Below are 19,694 nucleotides of genomic sequence, written 5' to 3'. Positions count from 1 at the left end.
CACTGAAATTGTTGTTTATGAGGACTTGAGTTGAGCGCTGTATTTCTTGGTGGACTTGTTTCCACGTGCTGCAGTGTGTAAGCGCTCTTCTGATGTAGGCTGAGATAGTGGAATCCTTGTACCTCGTGGGACACTCACTTCGTCCGTTCAAACAGAGTCCAGGATTCGTTGGTTTTGTGTAGACGCTGGTGGTAAATCTGCCTTCTTCTTGTTGCACTAGGACGTCGAGAAAGGGCATGGCTCCATCTTTGCTGTTTTCCATAGTAAATGTTAGCCCAGATGTTTCTTGGAGGTGAAGTCTAAGATGCTCTGCTTCGGCTGCGTCCTTTGTCTTGATGAAAATGTCGTCAATATACCGGCAATATATATCCGGCTTTTTTTACTTTCTTGAAAACTTCCTCCTCGATGCAAACCATGAAGAAGTTTGCCAAGAGTACACCGAGAGGAGAACCCATTGCCACGCCGTCTACCTGGCAGTACTTGTTACCGCGGGGGCAGGTAAAAGGTGCTTCTTTAGTGCAGCACTCCAGCAGTTCTCGGAGTACAGCTTCTGGGATCGCAAGCTTAGGTGTTGCTTCATTGTGATAAACACGTTCCATGATGTAGTTGATGGTGCGATCCACTGGAACATTCGTGAACAAGGATTCGACATCTAGTGAGGCAACTCTTCCTTCTGCGTCGCTGTTGTTGAGGATATCGATGAAATCTGAGGCTGACTGCAGACAACAGGAGGTAGGAATGTACGGTGTGAGGAGGGCGCACAGTCTTTTAGCGATGTAGTAGGTAGGAGTGGGAATTTGGGATATTATGGGTCTTAATTTTTTGCCTGGCTTGTGGGTCTTGATATTGCCATAGCAGTATCCCATCTCATATTAGCCTGTGAGTCTTTCGAACTTAACATCGCAGGTGGAGTTATTCTTTGCTATTATTTTGTTCAGTCTTTTCTTGAGGGCTGCTGTAGGGTTTCTTGAAATCTTCCTGAACTTGGTAGTGTCGCTGAGGATGCTGTCAATCTTGCTTAAGTATTCTTTGCTGTCGATGAGGACATATGCAGCAGCCTTATCCGCTCTTCTGATGGTGATGGCAGGATCAGACTGAAGTTCTTTGGCAGCATCGATGTGTCTTTTCTCAAGTATGCTGCTGTTGTAATGGCCTCTTGATTTTGTAGATCTACAAAATAGTGTTTTGGAACGCAAGAAGATGGAAAACATTAAAATGACACCATTTTTTTCCATATAATTTGCTTTCTATGCTTTTTAGCGTTTTCGTGCTTAACATGCTCATAAATAATGAAGAGACACGTTTTTTGGAAATCTTTCCAAAATAGGGTGCTTCGTATGGATTTTTGAGTTTTGGTATTTACTAATGTGAAAAAATAGTCAAAATATAGGATTTTGGTAATATTGTTCTGTTTTGTCCATATAGAGTGCTATTTATGCGTTTTTTAAGTTTTAGAACCTAAAAAGCCTAAAAACCCTCATAATACTTCTTTCTCGTAATGTCTTTTCTTTTCCTCATATCGGGTATTTTTAATTCATTTTGATGTTTTGTACGTAACAAATTTAAAACATTTAAAATAGTTGTTTTTGGTCTTTTTTTTTCATAAATGAGGATTTCCGGGCGTTTCAGCGTTTTGATACGTAAGTAGATCAAAAGTCTCAAAAGTCACGTTTCATCTTTTTTTTTTTCGCATATAAAGAAATTTTCATTTTTTTTATGCGTGTTGGTGCATAACGCGCTCATCAACACTCAAAAGACATGTTTTCTTTTTTATTATCTTTTCTTTCCTCGTATACGGTGCTTTCCATGATTTTTGGCGTTGTTATCCAAAAATGTGAAATATACTCAAAATCCATGTTTTTTTAATTATGTTATTATGTTTCTCCATATTGAGTGCTATTCATTTGTTTTCGGGTTTTGTTACCTACGAATCTCAAAAAAATACTCATTATATACGTTTCTCGTAATGTATTTTGGTTTCTCCGTAGTCCAAGCATTTTGGCGTTTTTATACGTTACAACCTCAAAAAAAACCATTCAAAATAATTGATTTTCGTAAAGTTATTTTGTTTCTCAATTAAGGGAGTTTTGCATGCCTTTCAGCGTTTTGATAAGTAGCTCAAAAAGAGTGAGAAAAAAACGTTTTTAGTAATGTTGTTTTCATTACCCATATAGGGTGTTTTCCATTCTTTTTAGCGTATAGAAGCATATAATACTTATACTTAGAAGACACGGCTCTGGAAATTTCTTCCTTCACAGAGTATGCTTTGCATGCATTTTGGCATTTTATTTGCATGCATTCATGCGTTTTATATAGCGTTTTGGTACATAAAAAGATGAAAAACACTCAAAATACATGTTTCTCGTAATGTCTTTTCGTCTCCCAATATAATGTACTTTGAATGCATTTTTGCGTTGATATAAGTATCAAACTCAAAAACTTTGAAAATACATGTTACTGTGTCTCCATAAAGGGTGTTTTGCGTGCGTTTTAGCGTTTTGGTACGTATGAAGCTCAATAATCTCAAAAGACTCGTTTTTGGTAATATTGTTTTGTTGTCTAACATGAACAAAAAAACTCAAAAGATACGTTTCTTCTGATGTCGTTTCGTTTTCCCATATAGGGGATATTGCATGCATTTTGGTGTTTTGGTACCCTCAGATACCTCAATTCACTCAAACTTTTTTTGTTTTGTTTCTCCATATAAAGTGCTATTTAACGTGTTTTCGTGTTTTGGTACCTAAGAAGCACAAAAACACTTCTTATACACGTTTTTCATAATGTCTTTTCGTTTTCCCCTATAGGATACTATGCATGCATTTTGGCGTTTATGTACGTAACAATTATAAAGACACTCATAATACTTGTTTTTAGTAATGTTACCCTGAGTCTGAATAAAAGGGGTTTGGCAGGCGTTTTACCATTTTGGTAAGTACCTCAAAAACACACAAAATAATTTTTTCTGGTAAATTTTCTTTTTTCAAATATCGGGTGCTCTCGATGCCTTTTAGCGTTTTGGTACGTAAGAAGCTTAAAACACTCAAAAGATATGTTTCTCGTAATGTTATTTGGTATTCCCATACAGGGTGATTTCCATGCGTTTTAGCATTTTGGTGTATATCACACTGATAAACACTCAAAGGACACGTTTCCAGAAATATTGATACTTTTCCCCATATAGGGTGCTTTGCATTCATTTTGGCAGTTTGATACCTAACAATGTAAAAAAAAGCACAAAATACTCCTTTTTGGTAATGTTGTTCTGGTTCTCCATATATAGTGCTATTGAAGCGTTTTTGCGTATTGTAGCCACTGAAGCTCAAAAACACTAATAATACACTTTTCTCGTAACGCCTATAGGATACTTTCCATGAATATTTTTGTTTTTGTACATAACAATGTGAATAACACTAATAACACGCCTTTTTGGTAATGTTTTTTTTCCCTCTCTCTTTCTACATACGAGTATAGAGTGCTATTGAGCGTCTTGTTACTTAGGAAGATCAATAACATTCATAACACACGTTCCTGAAAATATTTTGTTTCACCATAGTTTTTTTTTTTTTATATGCATTTTCCCGTTTCTTTGCCTAACAAGTTCAAACCACTGAAAAAAAAAAAAACTCGTTTTTGTTACTGTTCTTTTGTTTCTCCATAATGGGTGTTTTGAATAAGTTTTAGCGTTTTGGATCTTAAAAACCTCAAAAACATACATTGGTAATTTTATTTTCTATTCCAAAATATGGCGCCTTCCATGAATTTTTTTGCGTTTGGGTGCCTAAAAAGCTTAAAAACACTAAAACGACACTTTTCTGGTAATGTCGCCTCTTTTCCCTATATAATGTCTTTCAGATTCCCCATGTACAGTTGTTTGCATGCATTTTGGTGTTTTGGTATCTAACTAGTTCAAACACACAATACACGCTTTTGGGAACATTGTTCTGTTTCTTCAAATCACTTGCTTTTCATGCATTTTGGCGTTTTGTTATCTGCTCCGCATGCATTTTATCGTTTTGGTACCTAAGAGTGTGAAAACACACATAATAAACTTTTTATTGTAATGTTTTTTTTTTCATAAAGAGCGTTATTCACGCGTTTTTTTTTTCATTTTGATACATAAGAAGCTCAGAAACACTTATTATACACTTTTCTCATAAGGTCTTTTAGATTCCCCATGTTTGCATGCATTTTGGTGTTTTGATACCTAACGAGTTCAAACACACAATACTTTTGGGAACATTGTTCTGTTTCTTCAAATCACTTGCTTTGTATGCATTTTGGATTTTTGTTACCTAACAAGGTGAAAAACACTTCAAACACACGTTTTTCGTAATGTTTATCTATTTCTCTTAGAGAGAGCTTTTTAAAGCGTTTTAGGGTTTTGGGACCGAAGAAGCTCAGAAGCACTCATTGCAGTTTACACGTTTCTTGTAATATCGTTTCGTTTCCCGAAACAGGGTACTTTGCATGGATTTTGGCGTTTTTCTATGAAAGAAATTCAAAAACACTGAAAATCAACGATTTTTGTAATGTTATTCTACTTATTCATAAAAAGTGTTTCGCATGCATTTGAGTGTGTTTGTCAGGAAGAAGCTTAAAAACACACAAAGACACGTTTTTCTTAAAAATTATTTGTATTCCCTTATATAGTGTTTTCCATGCTTATTAGAGTTTTGGTGCCTAACATGCTCAAAAACGCTCAAAAGATACGTTTCTGGTATTGACATTTCGTTTCCTCATATACAGTGCTTTGTATGCGTTTTGTCATTTTGGTACCTAACAGTGTACAAAACACCGAGAATACACGTTTTTTGTAATGTTGTTGTGTTTCTCCATAAGAAATGCTTTTCATGTGTTTTATCATTTCGGTACCTAAGAATCTAAAAAACACTCAAAAATTACACTTTTCTAACAATATAATTTTGTTTAATCATATAACGTACTTTGTAAAGTACATATAAAGTATTTTTACATTTTGTCCTAAGAAGGTAAAAAATACTCAAAATACACATTTTTTGGTAATGTTATTCTGTTTCTCCATACGAAAGTTTTGCATGCCATTTTCGAATTTTAGGCACGTTAGAGGTTCCTAAACACTCCAAGGACACGTTTTTGGTAATGTTGTTTTTTATTCTATTCACATATAGGGTGATTATCCATGGTTTTTAACATTTTGGTGCCTAACAAGGTGAAAAACAAAGAAACGACACGTTATTATTATTTTTTTTCTCACCATATAGAGTATTTTGCACTCATTTTGGCGTTTTTACATGTCACTCAGAATAAAGTTTTTATTAATATTGTTTTATTTCTATATTTAGAGAAAAATGAGTTTCCTAGGTACCAAAACCCTAAAAAGCATGAATAGCATCCTTCTATTTGTAGAAAAAGAACATTACAAAAATGTGAATTTTGAGTATTTTCAGTGTTAGGTACCAAAACTCAAAAAAAATCCCCAAAATATTAACAATACACGTTTCTCGTAATGTGCTTCCCTTTCCCATGTAGAGTGCTTTGCATGCACTTAGGCGTTTTGGTAATTAATAATGTAAAAAGCACTCAAGGGAGACGTTTTTGGGAATGTTGTTATTTTCTCTATATAAAATGCTATTCTTGTACTAGTTTTTTTTTTTTTTAGGTCCCAAAACGTTAAAATACATAGAAAGCACCCTATATTGGGATATGAATGAACATTACAAAAATTTACCTTTTGAGTGTTTAGTGTTTTTGAGCTTCTTACGTATTAAAATGCTAAAACACCTGCAAAACACCGTTGATAGAGAAAGGAAATAATTCACCAAAAAAGCAGAATTTTTCAGTGTTTTGAGCTTGTTACCTACAAAAATACCAAAATGCATGGAACGTACCGTATTTCAGAAATCAAACAATATTGCAAGAAACGTGTATTATGTGTTCCTGAGGTTGTTAATCTCAGGAATACACGTTTCTTACAATGTTCTTTATGTCTCCCAATGTAGGATGCTTCCTATGAATTTTAGCGTTTTGTGTCCTAACAAAAAAAAAAAAAACTCTGAAAAGACACGTTTCTTGTAATGTAATTTCGTTTCTCCATATGTTTTTTTGGCGTTTTGGTACCTAACATTATGAAAATACTCGAAATACACATTTTTTGATATTGTTCTTTTTCTACATATACAATGTTATTCATACCTTTTAGAGTTTTGGTATATGTGTTATAATTTCTCTTTGCCAAATAAGGTAGTTTGCATTCATTTTGGCGTTTTGGTACCTAAACATGTGAAATACGCTGAAAATAAAGATTTTTAGTTACATTATTCTGTTTCTTTATATAGAGTGTTATTCATGCGTTTTAGTGTTTTGGTAACTAAGAAGCTGGTAATTTCCTTTCATTTCCCCATATAAGTTGCATTACCTGCATTTTTGCGTTTTTCTACGCAACAAGCACAAACAAACATTAAACATTACTAATTCACTTAAAAACACCCAAAAGACATGTTTCTGGTAATGTCGTTTCGTTTTCCCGTATAGTAAGTTGTACATGAATTTTGGCACTTTTGGTACCTAATAATGTGAAAACAATTAAAAAAACGCGATTTTGGTAATGTTGTTCTGTTTCTTGATCTGTAATTTTTTTTTTAGCATTTCGTACCTAAGAAGCTCAAAACTCCCATAATACACTAGTCTCGTAATGCCTTTTAGTTTCCCCCATATAGAGTACTTTGCATCCATTTTTTTTTTTTTTTTACTCTTTAAATACACGTTTTTGTTAACGGTATTATGTTTTTCATTTTTTTTTTTTTTGCATGGGTTTCAGCATTTTAGTACGTAAGTAGATGCAAATCACGGAAGAGACACGTTTTTGGCATTATTATTTTGTTTTCCTTTATAGGTTTTTTTTTTTTTCCATGGTTTTATCCTAACACGCCCATAAGCACTCAAAAGACTCCTTTCTGGATATTTTTTTTTTTTTCAGCATACAAGGTCTTTTGCATGTTTTTTTTTTTTTTTTTGTTGGGGGGGCGGAGCGTTTTGGTACCTACTAATGTGAAATACACTCAAAATATACATTTTTTGTTATGTGGTTCTGTTTCTTAATATAGAGAGCTGTTCATGCGTTTTAGCGTTTAGATACCCATAAACTTGCTAAACATTTATAATATAAGTGTCTCGTAATGAGGTTTCCTTCTCTCATATAGGAAACTCATGCATATAGACGTTTTTTTACGTAACAACCCCAAAAAGAGTGAAAAATACTTCTTTTTGGTTATGTTATCTTTATTCATAAAGGGTGTTTTACAGGCGTTTTTGAGTTTTGTACATAAGGAGCTGAAAAAAAAAAAAACACCCTAAAGACACGTTTTTGGTAATGCTATTTTCTATTCCCATATAAGTTTCTTCCAATACTTTTTAGCGTTTTGGTGCCTAGCACGCTTATAAACACTCAAGACACGTTTCCAAAAATCTCGTTTTCTTTTCCTATAGAAGGTGCATTGCATGTATTTTGGCATTTCTGTACCTTACTGTAAAAAACCTGCAAATGCACGTTTTTTGTAACGTTGTTCTTTTCTCCATACATATATATATATATATATATATATATATATATATATATATATATATATATATATATATATATATATATATATATATATATATATATATATATATATATATATATATATATATATATATATATATATATATGTATGGAGAAAAGAACAACGTTACAAAAAACGTGCATTTGCAGGTTTTTTACAGTAAGGTACAGAAATGCCAAAATACATGCAATGCACCTTCTATATATATATATATATATATATATATATATATATATATATATATATATATATATATATATATATATATATATATATATATATATATATATATATATATATATATATATATATATATATATATATATATATATATATATATGTATGGAGAAAAGAACAACGTTACAAAAAACGTGCATTTGCAGGTTTTTTACAGTAAGGTACAGAAATGCCAAAATACATGCAATGCACCTTCTATAGGAAAAGAAAACGAGATTTTTGGAAACGTGTCTTGAGTGTTTATAAGCGTGCTAGGCACCAAAACGCTAAAAAGTATTGGAAGAAACTTATATGGGAATAGAAAATAGCATTACCAAAAACGTGTCTTTAGGGTGTTTTTTTTTTTTCAGCTCCTTATGTACAAAACTCAAAAACGCCTGTAAAACACCCTTTATGAATAAAGATAACATAACCAAAAAGAAGTATTTTTCACTCTTTTTGGGGTTGTTACGTAAAAAAACGTCTATATGCATGAGTTTCCTATATGAGAGAAGGAAACCTCATTACGAGACACTTATATTATAAATGTTTAGCAAGTTTATGGGTATCTAAACGCTAAAACGCATGAACAGCTCTCTATATTAAGAAACAGAACCACATAACAAAAAATGTATATTTTGAGTGTATTTCACATTAGTAGGTACCAAAACGCTCCGCCCCCCCAACAAAAAAAAAAAAAAAACATGCAAAAGACCTTGTATGCTGAAAAAAAAAAAAATATCCAGAAAGGAGTCTTTTGAGTGCTTATGGGCGTGTTAGGATAAAACCATGGAAAAAAAAAAAAACCTATAAAGGAAAACAAAATAATAATGCCAAAAACGTGTCTCTTCCGTGATTTGCATCTACTTACGTACTAAAATGCTGAAACCCATGCAAAAAAAAAAAAAATGAAAAACATAATACCGTTAACAAAAACGTGTATTTAAAGAGTAAAAAAAAAAAAAAAATGGATGCAAAGTACTCTATATGGGGGAAACTAAAAGGCATTACGAGACTAGTGTATTATGGGAGTTTTGAGCTTCTTAGGTACGAAATGCTAAAAAAAAAATTACAGATCAAGAAACAGAACAACATTACCAAAATCGCGTTTTTTTAATTGTTTTCACATTATTAGGTACCAAAAGTGCCAAAATTCATGTACAACTTACTATACGGGAAAACGAAACGACATTACCAGAAACATGTCTTTTGGGTGTTTTTAAGTGAATTAGTAATGTTTAATGTTTGTTTGTGCTTGTTGCGTAGAAAAACGCAAAAATGCAGGTAATGCAACTTATATGGGGAAATGAAAGGAAATTACCAGCTTCTTAGTTACCAAAACACTAAAACGCATGAATAACACTCTATATAAAGAAACAGAATAATGTAACTAAAAATCTTTATTTTCAGCGTATTTCACATGTTTAGGTACCAAAACGCCAAAATGAATGCAAACTACCTTATTTGGCAAAGAGAAATTATAACACATATACCAAAACTCTAAAAGGTATGAATAACATTGTATATGTAGAAAAAGAACAATATCAAAAAATGTGTATTTCGAGTATTTTCATAATGTTAGGTACCAAAACGCCAAAAAAACATATGGAGAAACGAAATTACATTACAAGAAACGTGTCTTTTCAGAGTTTTTTTTTTTTTTGTTAGGACACAAAACGCTAAAATTCATAGGAAGCATCCTACATTGGGAGACATAAAGAACATTGTAAGAAACGTGTATTCCTGAGATTAACAACCTCAGGAACACATAATACACGTTTCTTGCAATATTGTTTGATTTCTGAAATACGGTACGTTCCATGCATTTTGGTATTTTTGTAGGTAACAAGCTCAAAACACTGAAAAATTCTGCTTTTTTGGTGAATTATTTCCTTTCTCTATCAACGGTGTTTTGCAGGTGTTTTAGCATTTTAATACGTAAGAAGCTCAAAAACACTAAACACTCAAAAGGTAAATTTTTGTAATGTTCATTCATATCCCAATATAGGGTGCTTTCTATGTATTTTAACGTTTTGGGACCTAAAAAAAAAAAAAACTAGTACAAGAATAGCATTTTATATAGAGAAAATAACAACATTCCCAAAAACGTCTCCCTTGAGTGCTTTTTACATTATTAATTACCAAAACGCCTAAGTGCATGCAAAGCACTCTACATGGGAAAGGGAAGCACATTACGAGAAACGTGTATTGTTAATATTTTGGGGATTTTTTTTGAGTTTTGGTACCTAACACTGAAAATACTCAAAATTCACATTTTTGTAATGTTCTTTTTCTACAAATAGAAGGATGCTATTCATGCTTTTTAGGGTTTTGGTACCTAGGAAACTCATTTTTCTCTAAATATAGAAATAAAACAATATTAATAAAAACTTTATTCTGAGTGACATGTAAAAACGCCAAAATGAGTGCAAAATACTCTATATGGTGAGAAAAAAAATAATAATAACGTGTCGTTTCTTTGTTTTTCACCTTGTTAGGCACCAAAATGTTAAAAACCATGGATAATCACCCTATATGTGAATAGAATAAAAAACAACATTACCAAAAACGTGTCCTTGGAGTGTTTAGGAACCTCTAACGTGCCTAAAATTCGAAAATGGCATGCAAAACTTTCGTATGGAGAAACAGAATAACATTACCAAAAAATGTGTATTTTGAGTATTTTTTACCTTCTTAGGACAAAATGTAAAAATACTTTATATGTACTTTACAAAGTACGTTATATGATTAAACAAAATTATATTGTTAGAAAAGTGTAATTTTTGAGTGTTTTTTAGATTCTTAGGTACCGAAATGATAAAACACATGAAAAGCATTTCTTATGGAGAAACACAACAACATTACAAAAAACGTGTATTCTCGGTGTTTTGTACACTGTTAGGTACCAAAATGACAAAACGCATACAAAGCACTGTATATGAGGAAACGAAATGTCAATACCAGAAACGTATCTTTTGAGCGTTTTTGAGCATGTTAGGCACCAAAACTCTAATAAGCATGGAAAACACTATATAAGGGAATACAAATAATTTTAAGAAAAACGTGTCTTTGTGTGTTTTTAAGCTTCTTCCTGACAAACACACTCAAATGCATGCGAAACACTTTTTATGAATAAGTAGAATAACATTACAAAAATCGTTGATTTTCAGTGTTTTTGAATTTCTTTCATAGAAAAACGCCAAAATCCATGCAAAGTACCCTGTTTCGGGAAACGAAACGATATTACAAGAAACGTGTAAACTGCAATGAGTGCTTCTGAGCTTCTTCGGTCCCAAAACCCTAAAACGCTTTAAAAAGCTCTCTCTAAGAGAAATAGATAAACATTACGAAAAACGTGTGTTTGAAGTGTTTTTCACCTTGTTAGGTAACAAAAATCCAAAATGCATACAAAGCAAGTGATTTGAAGAAACAGAACAATGTTCCCAAAAGTATTGTGTGTTTGAACTCGTTAGGTATCAAAACACCAAAATGCATGCAAACATGGGGAATCTAAAAGACCTTATGAGAAAAGTGTATAATAAGTGTTTCTGAGCTTCTTATGTATCAAAATGAAAAAAAAAACGCGTGAATAACGCTCTTTATGAAAAAAAAAACATTACAATAAAAAGTTTATTATGTGTGTTTTCACACTCTTAGGTACCAAAACGATAAAATGCATGCGGAGCAGATAACAAAACGCCAAAATGCATGAAAAGCAAGTGATTTGAAGAAACAGAACAATGTTCCCAAAAGCGTGTATTGTGTGTTTGAACTAGTTAGATACCAAAACACCAAAATGCATGCAAACAACTGTACATGGGGAATCTGAAAGACATTATATAGGGAAAAGAGGCGACATTACCAGAAAAGTGTCGTTTTAGTGTTTTTAAGCTTTTTAGGCACCCAAACGCAAAAAAATTCATGGAAGGCGCCATATTTTGGAATAGAAAATAAAATTACCAATGTATGTTTTTGAGGTTTTTAAGATCCAAAACGCTAAAACTTATTCAAAACACCCATTATGGAGAAACAAAAGAACAGTAACAAAAACGAGTTTTTTTTTTTTTCAGTGGTTTGAACTTGTTAGGCAAAGAAACGGGAAAATGCATATAAAAAAAAAAAAACTATGGTGAAACAAAATATTTTCAGGAACGTGTGTTATGAATGTTATTGATCTTCCTAAGTAACAAGACGCTCAATAGCACTCTATACTCGTATGTAGAAAGAGAGAGGGAAAAAAAACATTACCAAAAAGGCGTGTTATTAGTGTTATTCACATTGTTATGTACAAAAACAAAAATATTCATGGAAAGTATCCTATAGGCGTTACGAGAAAAGTGTATTATTAGTGTTTTTGAGCTTCAGTGGCTACAATACGCAAAAACGCTTCAATAGCACTATATATGGAGAACCAGAACAACATTACCAAAAAGGAGTATTTTGTGCTTTTTTTTACATTGTTAGGTATCAAACTGCCAAAATGAATGCAAAGCACCCTATATGGGGAAAAGTATCAATATTTCTGGAAACGTGTCCTTTGAGTGTTTATCAGTGTGATATACACCAAAATGCTAAAACGCATGGAAATCACCCTGTATGGGAATACCAAATAACATTACGAGAAACATATCTTTTGAGTGTTTTAAGCTTCTTACGTACCAAAACGCTAAAAGGCATCGAGAGCACCCGATATTTGAAAAAAGAAAATTTACCAGAAAAAATTATTTTGTGTGTTTTTGAGGTACTTACCAAAATGGTAAAACGCCTGCCAAACCCCTTTTATTCAGACTCAGGGTAACATTACTAAAAACAAGTATTATGAGTGTCTTTATAATTGTTACGTACATAAACGCCAAAATGCATGCATAGTATCCTATAGGGGAAAACGAAAAGACATTATGAAAAACGTGTATAAGAAGTGTTTTTGTGCTTCTTAGGTACCAAAACACGAAAACACGTTAAATAGCACTTTATATGGAGAAACAAAACAAAAAAAGTTTGAGTGAATTGAGGTATCTGAGGGTACCAAAACACCAAAATGCATGCAATATCCCCTATATGGGAAAACGAAACGACATCAGAAGAAACGTATCTTTTGAGTTTTTTTGTTCATGTTAGACAACAAAACAATATTACCAAAAACGAGTCTTTTGAGATTATTGAGCTTCATACGTACCAAAACGCTAAAACGCACGCAAAACACCCTTTATGGAGACACAGTAACATGTATTTTCAAAGTTTTTGAGTTTGATACTTATATCAACGCAAAAATGCATTCAAAGTACATTATATTGGGAGACGAAAAGACATTACGAGAAACATGTATTTTGAGTGTTTTTCATCTTTTTATGTACCAAAACGCTATATAAAACGCATGAATGCATGCAAATAAAATGCCAAAATGCATGCAAAGCATACTCTGTGAAGGAAGAAATTTCCAGAGCCGTGTCTTCTAAGTATAAGTATTATATGCTTCTATACGCTAAAAAGAATGGAAAACACCCTATATGGGTAATGAAAACAACATTACTAAAAACGTTTTTTTCTCACTCTTTTTGAGCTACTTATCAAAACGCTGAAAGGCATGCAAAACTCCCTTAATTGAGAAACAAAATAACTTTACGAAAATCAATTATTTTGAATGGTTTTTTTTGAGGTTGTAACGTATAAAAACGCCAAAATGCTTGGACTACGGAGAAACCAAAATACATTACGAGAAACGTATATAATGAGTATTTTTTTGAGATTCGTAGGTAACAAAACCCGAAAACAAATGAATAGCACTCAATATGGAGAAACATAATAACATAATTAAAAAAACATGGATTTTGAGTATATTTCACATTTTTGGATAACAACGCCAAAAATCATGGAAAGCACCGTATACGAGGAAAGAAAAGATAATAAAAAAGAAAACATGTCTTTTGAGTGTTGATGAGCGCGTTATGCACCAACACGCATAAAAAAAATGAAAATTTCTTTATATGCGAAAAAAAAAAAGATGAAACGTGACTTTTGAGACTTTTGATCTACTTACGTATCAAAACGCTGAAACGCCCGGAAATCCTCATTTATGAAAAAAAAAGACCAAAAACAACTATTTTAAATGTTTTAAATTTGTTACGTACAAAACATCAAAATGAATTAAAAATACCCGATATGAGGAAAAGAAAAGACATTACGAGAAAGAAGTATTATGAGGGTTTTTAGGCTTTTTAGGTTCTAAAACTTAAAAAACGCATAAATAGCACTCTATATGGACAAAACAGAACAATATTACCAAAATCCTATATTTTGACTATTTTTTCACATTAGTAAATACCAAAACTCAAAAATCCATACGAAGCACCCTATTTTGGAAAGATTTCCAAAAAACGTGTCTCTTCATTATTTATGAGCATGTTAAGCACGAAAACGCTAAAAAGCATAGAAAGCAAATTATATGGAAAAAAATGGTGTCATTTTAATGTTTTCCATCTTCTTGCGTTCCAAAACACTATTTTGTAGATCTACAAAATCAAGAGGCCATTACAACAGCAGCATACTTGAGAAAAGACACATCGATGCTGCCAAAGAACTTCAGTCTGATCCTGCCATCACCATCAGAAGAGCGGATAAGGCTGCTGCATATGTCCTCATCGACAGCAAAGAATACTTAAGCAAGATTGACAGCATCCTCAGCGACACTACCAAGTTCAGGAAGATTTCAAGAAACCCTACAGCAGCCCTCAAGAAAAGACTGAACAAAATAATAGCAAAGAATAACTCCACCTGCGATGTTAAGTTCGAAAGACTCACAGGCTAATATGAGATGGGATACTGCTATGGCAATATCAAGACCCACAAGCCAGGCAAAAAATTAAGACCCATAATATCCCAAATTCCCACTCCTACCTACTACATCGCTAAAAGACTGTGCGCCCTCCTCACACCGTACATTCCTACCTCCTGTTGTCTGCAGTCAGCCTCAGATTTCATCGATATCCTCAACAACAGCGACGCAGAAGGAAGAGTTGCCTCACTAGATGTCGAATCCTTGTTCACGAATGTTCCAGTGGATCGCACCATCAACTACATCATGGAACGTGTTTATCACAATGAAGCAACACCTAAGCTTGCGATCCCAGAAGCTGTACTCCGAGAACTGCTGGAGTGCTGCACTAAAGAAGCACCTTTTACCTGCCCCCGCGGTAACAAGTACTGCCAGGTAGACGGCGTGGCAATGGGTTCTCCTCTCGGTGTACTCTTGGCAAACTTCTTCATGGTTTGCATCGAGGAGGAAGTTTTCAAGAAAGTAAAAAAAGCCGGATATATATTGCCGGTATATTGACGACATTTTCATCAAGACAAAGGACGCAGCCGAAGCAGAGCATCTTAGACTTCACCTCCAAGAAACATCTGGGCTAACATTTACTATGGAAAACAGCAAAGATGGAGCCATGCCCTTTCTCGACGTCCTAGTGCAACAAGAAGAAGGCAGATTTACCACCAGCGTCTACACAAAACCAACGAATCCTGGACTCTGTTTGAACGGACGAAGTGAGTGTCCCACGAGGTACAAGGATTCCACTATCTCAGCCTACATCAGAAGAGCGCTTACACACTGCAGCACGTGGAAACAAGTCCACCAAGAAATACAGCGCTCAACTCAAGTCCTCATAAACAACAATTTCAGTGAAAAGGACATCAACCGCCTAGTTAAGAAAATTGTCGACAGCTGGCATAACAAGAAGCAACAAGAGGATAAGAAAGGGAACATCAACATCTTCTATAAAGCAACTTTCTCTACCGCCTACGAAGAAGATGAGAGGGCCATCACGCAGATTTTGAAGAGGAACATCAAGCCTTCCGACCCTGACAGACAAGTTAAACTGATGATTTATTACAACACCAAGAAAACCAGCCATCTTCTTCTGAAAAATAACCCCTCAAAAGAGAAAGAGAGCCTTCAAAAGTCACATGTCATATATAGGTTTATGTGTAACCAAGGAAACTGTGAAGTCCTTCCCTCCACCTATGTTGGCATGACGACAACAAGACTCTCCCAACGACTAACTTTCCACCTCGCAGCAGGGGCACCCAAGAAACATCTGAAGGAGAAACATAACATAAACATCACAAGAGGAATGCTAGTAGATAAAACGGAGATCCTAACTACATGCCCAGACACCAGGCGTCTCCCCATCTTAGAAGCACTATATATAAAAGAGACAAACCCTACATTAAATCAACAATCCGAAGACCTACAAGCATTACCAAGCGCGCGAAGACCCAGCTTGGATAGCAGCCCAGCACAGCCCGCGACAGCCGTCAGCCAATCAGAGACCAGGACGCTCAGCGGGGTGACAAGCCTACCGGTATAAATACACCCCCGCAATCAGCTTGAGCCATTCTCTCCGACACCCTCAATACGGAAAGACCTTCGCTACTGAAGAAGGGTCAAGGACCGGAAATCGCGATCTAGCGAAAATGACTAGCTTCGGCGAAGTCATACAGCCAATTAAAAAAGAATATAAGACAATCATAAGATATAAGGAAAATATCTTAAGAAAAATAATAAATGCTCAACTAGCTATCACATTCAATGAGATATGTATTAGAGAAAGACTCCTGCCCATATACACCCTTAATATATATATTTGACTACTTTATATATATATACTTTGACTACTTAACTTCAAAAGTGGAGCACATTCTGACCCTCTTCCCTTTTGCAGAGATCTCCATTCTTGGAGACTTCAATGTTCACCACCAGCTTTGGCTTTCCTCTCCCTTCACTGACCATCCTGGTGAACTAGCCTACAACTTTGCTATCCTCCATGACCTAGAGCAATTGGTGCAACACCCTACTCGTATTCCTGACCGTCTTGGAGATACGCCCAACATTCTTGACCTTTTCCTGACCTCTAATCCTTCTGCTTATGCTGTCACCCTTTCTTCTCCGTTGGGCTCCTCCGATCACAATCTCATATCTTTATCTTGTCCTATTACTCCAATCCCTCCTCAGGATCCCCCTAAGCGAAGGTGCCTCTGGCGTTTTGCCTCTGCTAGTTGGGGGGACCTGAGGAGGTATTTTGCTGATTTTCCTTGGAATGACTACTGCTTCCGTGTCAGAGACCCGTCTTTGTGTGCTGAGCGCATAACAGAGGTGATAGTGTCTGGCATGGAGGCGTACATTCCTCACTCTTTTTCTCGTCCTAAACCTTCTAAACCTTGGTTTAACACAGCTTGTTCTCGTGCTATACATGATAGAGAGGTGGCCCACAAAAGGTACTTAAGCCTTCCATCACCAGAATCTCATGCACTTTATATTTCTGCCCGGAACCATGCCAAGTCTGTTCTCCAACTAGCCAAAAACTCCTTCATTAACAGAAAATGTCAAAACCTTTCAAGATCTAACCCCCCTCGTGATTTCTGGCATCTAGCCAAAAATATCTCCAATAACTTTGCTTCTTCTTCTTTCCCTCCTCTACTTCAACCAGATGGCACCACTGCTATCACGTCTATTTCTAAAGCTGAACTCTTTGCTCAAACCTTTGCAAAAAAACTCTACCTTGGACGATTCTGGGCTTGTTCCTCCCTCTCCTCCACCCTCTGACTACTTCATGCCATGTATTAAAATTCTTCGTAATGATGTTTTCCATGCCCTCGTTGGTCTAAACCCTCGGAAGGCTTATGGACCTGATGGGGTCCCTCCTATTGTTCTCCAAAACTGTGCCTCCGTGCTTGCACCTTGCCTAGTCAAACTCTTTCAGCTCTGTCTGTCAGCATCTACCTTTCCTTCTTGCTGGAAGTTTGCCTACATTCAACCTGTTCCTAAAAAGGGTGACCGCTCTAATCCCTCAAACTACCGTCCTATTGCTTTAATTTCCTGCTTATCTAAAGTTTTTGAATCTATCCTCAACAGGAAGATTCTTAAACATCTATCACTTCACAACCTTCTATCTGATCGCCAGTATGGGTTCCGTCAAGGCCGCTCTACTGGTGATCTTCTGGCTTTCCTTACTGAGTCTTGGTCATCCTCTTTTAGAGACTTTGGTGAAACTTTTGCTGTTGCCTTGGACATATCAAAAGCCTTTGATAGAGTCTGGCACAAAGCTTTGATTTCCAAACTACCCTCCTACGGTTTCTATCCTTCTCTCTGTAACTTCATCTCAAGTTTCCTTTCTGACCGTTCTATTGCTGCTGTGGTAGACGGTCACTGTTCTTCTCCTAAATCTATTAACAGTGGTGTTCCTCAGGGTTCCGTCCTGTCACCCACTCTCTTCTTATTATTCATTAATGATCTTCTAAACCAGACTTCTTGTTCTATCCACTCCTATGCTGATGATACCACCCTGCACTTTTCCACGTCTTTTCATAGACGTCCAACCCTTCAGGAGGTAAACATATCACGCAGGGAAGCCACAGAACGCCTGACTTCTGATCTTTCTAAAATTTCTGATTGGGGCAGAGCAAACTTGGTATTGTTCAATGCCTCAAAAACTCAATTCCTCCATCTATCAACTCGACACAACCTTCCAGACAACTATCCCCTCTTGTTCAATGACACTCAACTGTCCCCCTCTTCTACACTGAACATCCTCGGTCTGTCCTTTACTTATAATCTGAACTGGAAACTTCACATCTCATCTCTAGCTAAAACAGCTTCTATGAAGTTAGGTGTTCTGAGACGTCTCCGCCAGTTTTTCTCACCCCCCCAGCTGCTAACTCTGTACAAGGGCCTTATCCGTCCATGTATGGAGTATGCTTCACATGTCTGGGGGGGTTCCACTCATACTGCTCTTCTAGACAGGGTGGAATCAAAAGCTTTTAGTCTCATCAACTCCTCTCCTCTAACTGACTGTCTTCAGCCCCTCTCTCACCGCCGCAATGTTGCATATCTAGCTGTCTTCTACCGCTATTTTCATGCCAACTGCTCTTCTGATCTTGCTAACTGCATGCCTCCCCTCCTTCCGCGGCCTCGCTGCACAAGACTTTCTTCTTTCTCTCACCCCTATTCTGTCCACCTCTCTAACGCAAGAGTTAACCAGTATTCTCAATCATTCATCCCTTTCTCTGGTAAACTCTGGAACTCCCTGCCTGCTTCTGTATTTCCACCTTCCTATGACTTGAATTCCTTCAAGAGGGAGGTTTCAAGACACTTATCCACCAGTTTTTGACCACTGCTTTGACCCTTTTATGGGACTGGCATTTCAGTGGGCATTTTTTTTTATTAGATTTTTGTTGCCCTTGGCCAGTATCCTTCCTACATAAAAAAAAAAAAATATATATATATATATATATATATATATATATATATATATATATATATATATATATATATATATATATATATATATATATATATATATATATATATATATATATATATATATATATATATATATATATATATATATATATATATATATTGAGAAAAGCTTATTGCATAAAGAGACCCTTTTATTATTTTTGAGCTTGTTAAATAGAAAAATCCAAAATGCATCCAAAGTATGAATGATGAAACAAAAAGACATCATGAGAAAAAAGACCCTTTTATGGGGAACGAAACAATATTATATATATATATATATATATATATATATATATATATATATATATATATATATATATATATATATATATATATATATATATATATATATATATATATATATATATATATATATATATATATATATATATATATATATATATATACTCGTATATATATATATATTAAGGGTGTATATGGGCAGGAGTCTTTCTCTAATACATATCTCATTGAATGTGATAGCTAGTTGAGCATTTATTATTTTTCTTAAGATATTTTCTTTATATCTTATGATTGTCTTATATTCTTTTTTAATTGTTTTAATGTTTTCTTATGTAAGAATTTAAAGAAAACACTAAAAA

This window comes from Scylla paramamosain, chromosome 35 (assembly GCF_035594125.1).
Source record: "Scylla paramamosain isolate STU-SP2022 chromosome 35, ASM3559412v1, whole genome shotgun sequence".
Classification (NCBI taxonomy): domain Eukaryota; kingdom Metazoa; phylum Arthropoda; class Malacostraca; order Decapoda; family Portunidae; genus Scylla; species Scylla paramamosain.
This window is presented reverse-complemented; position numbering follows the sequence as displayed.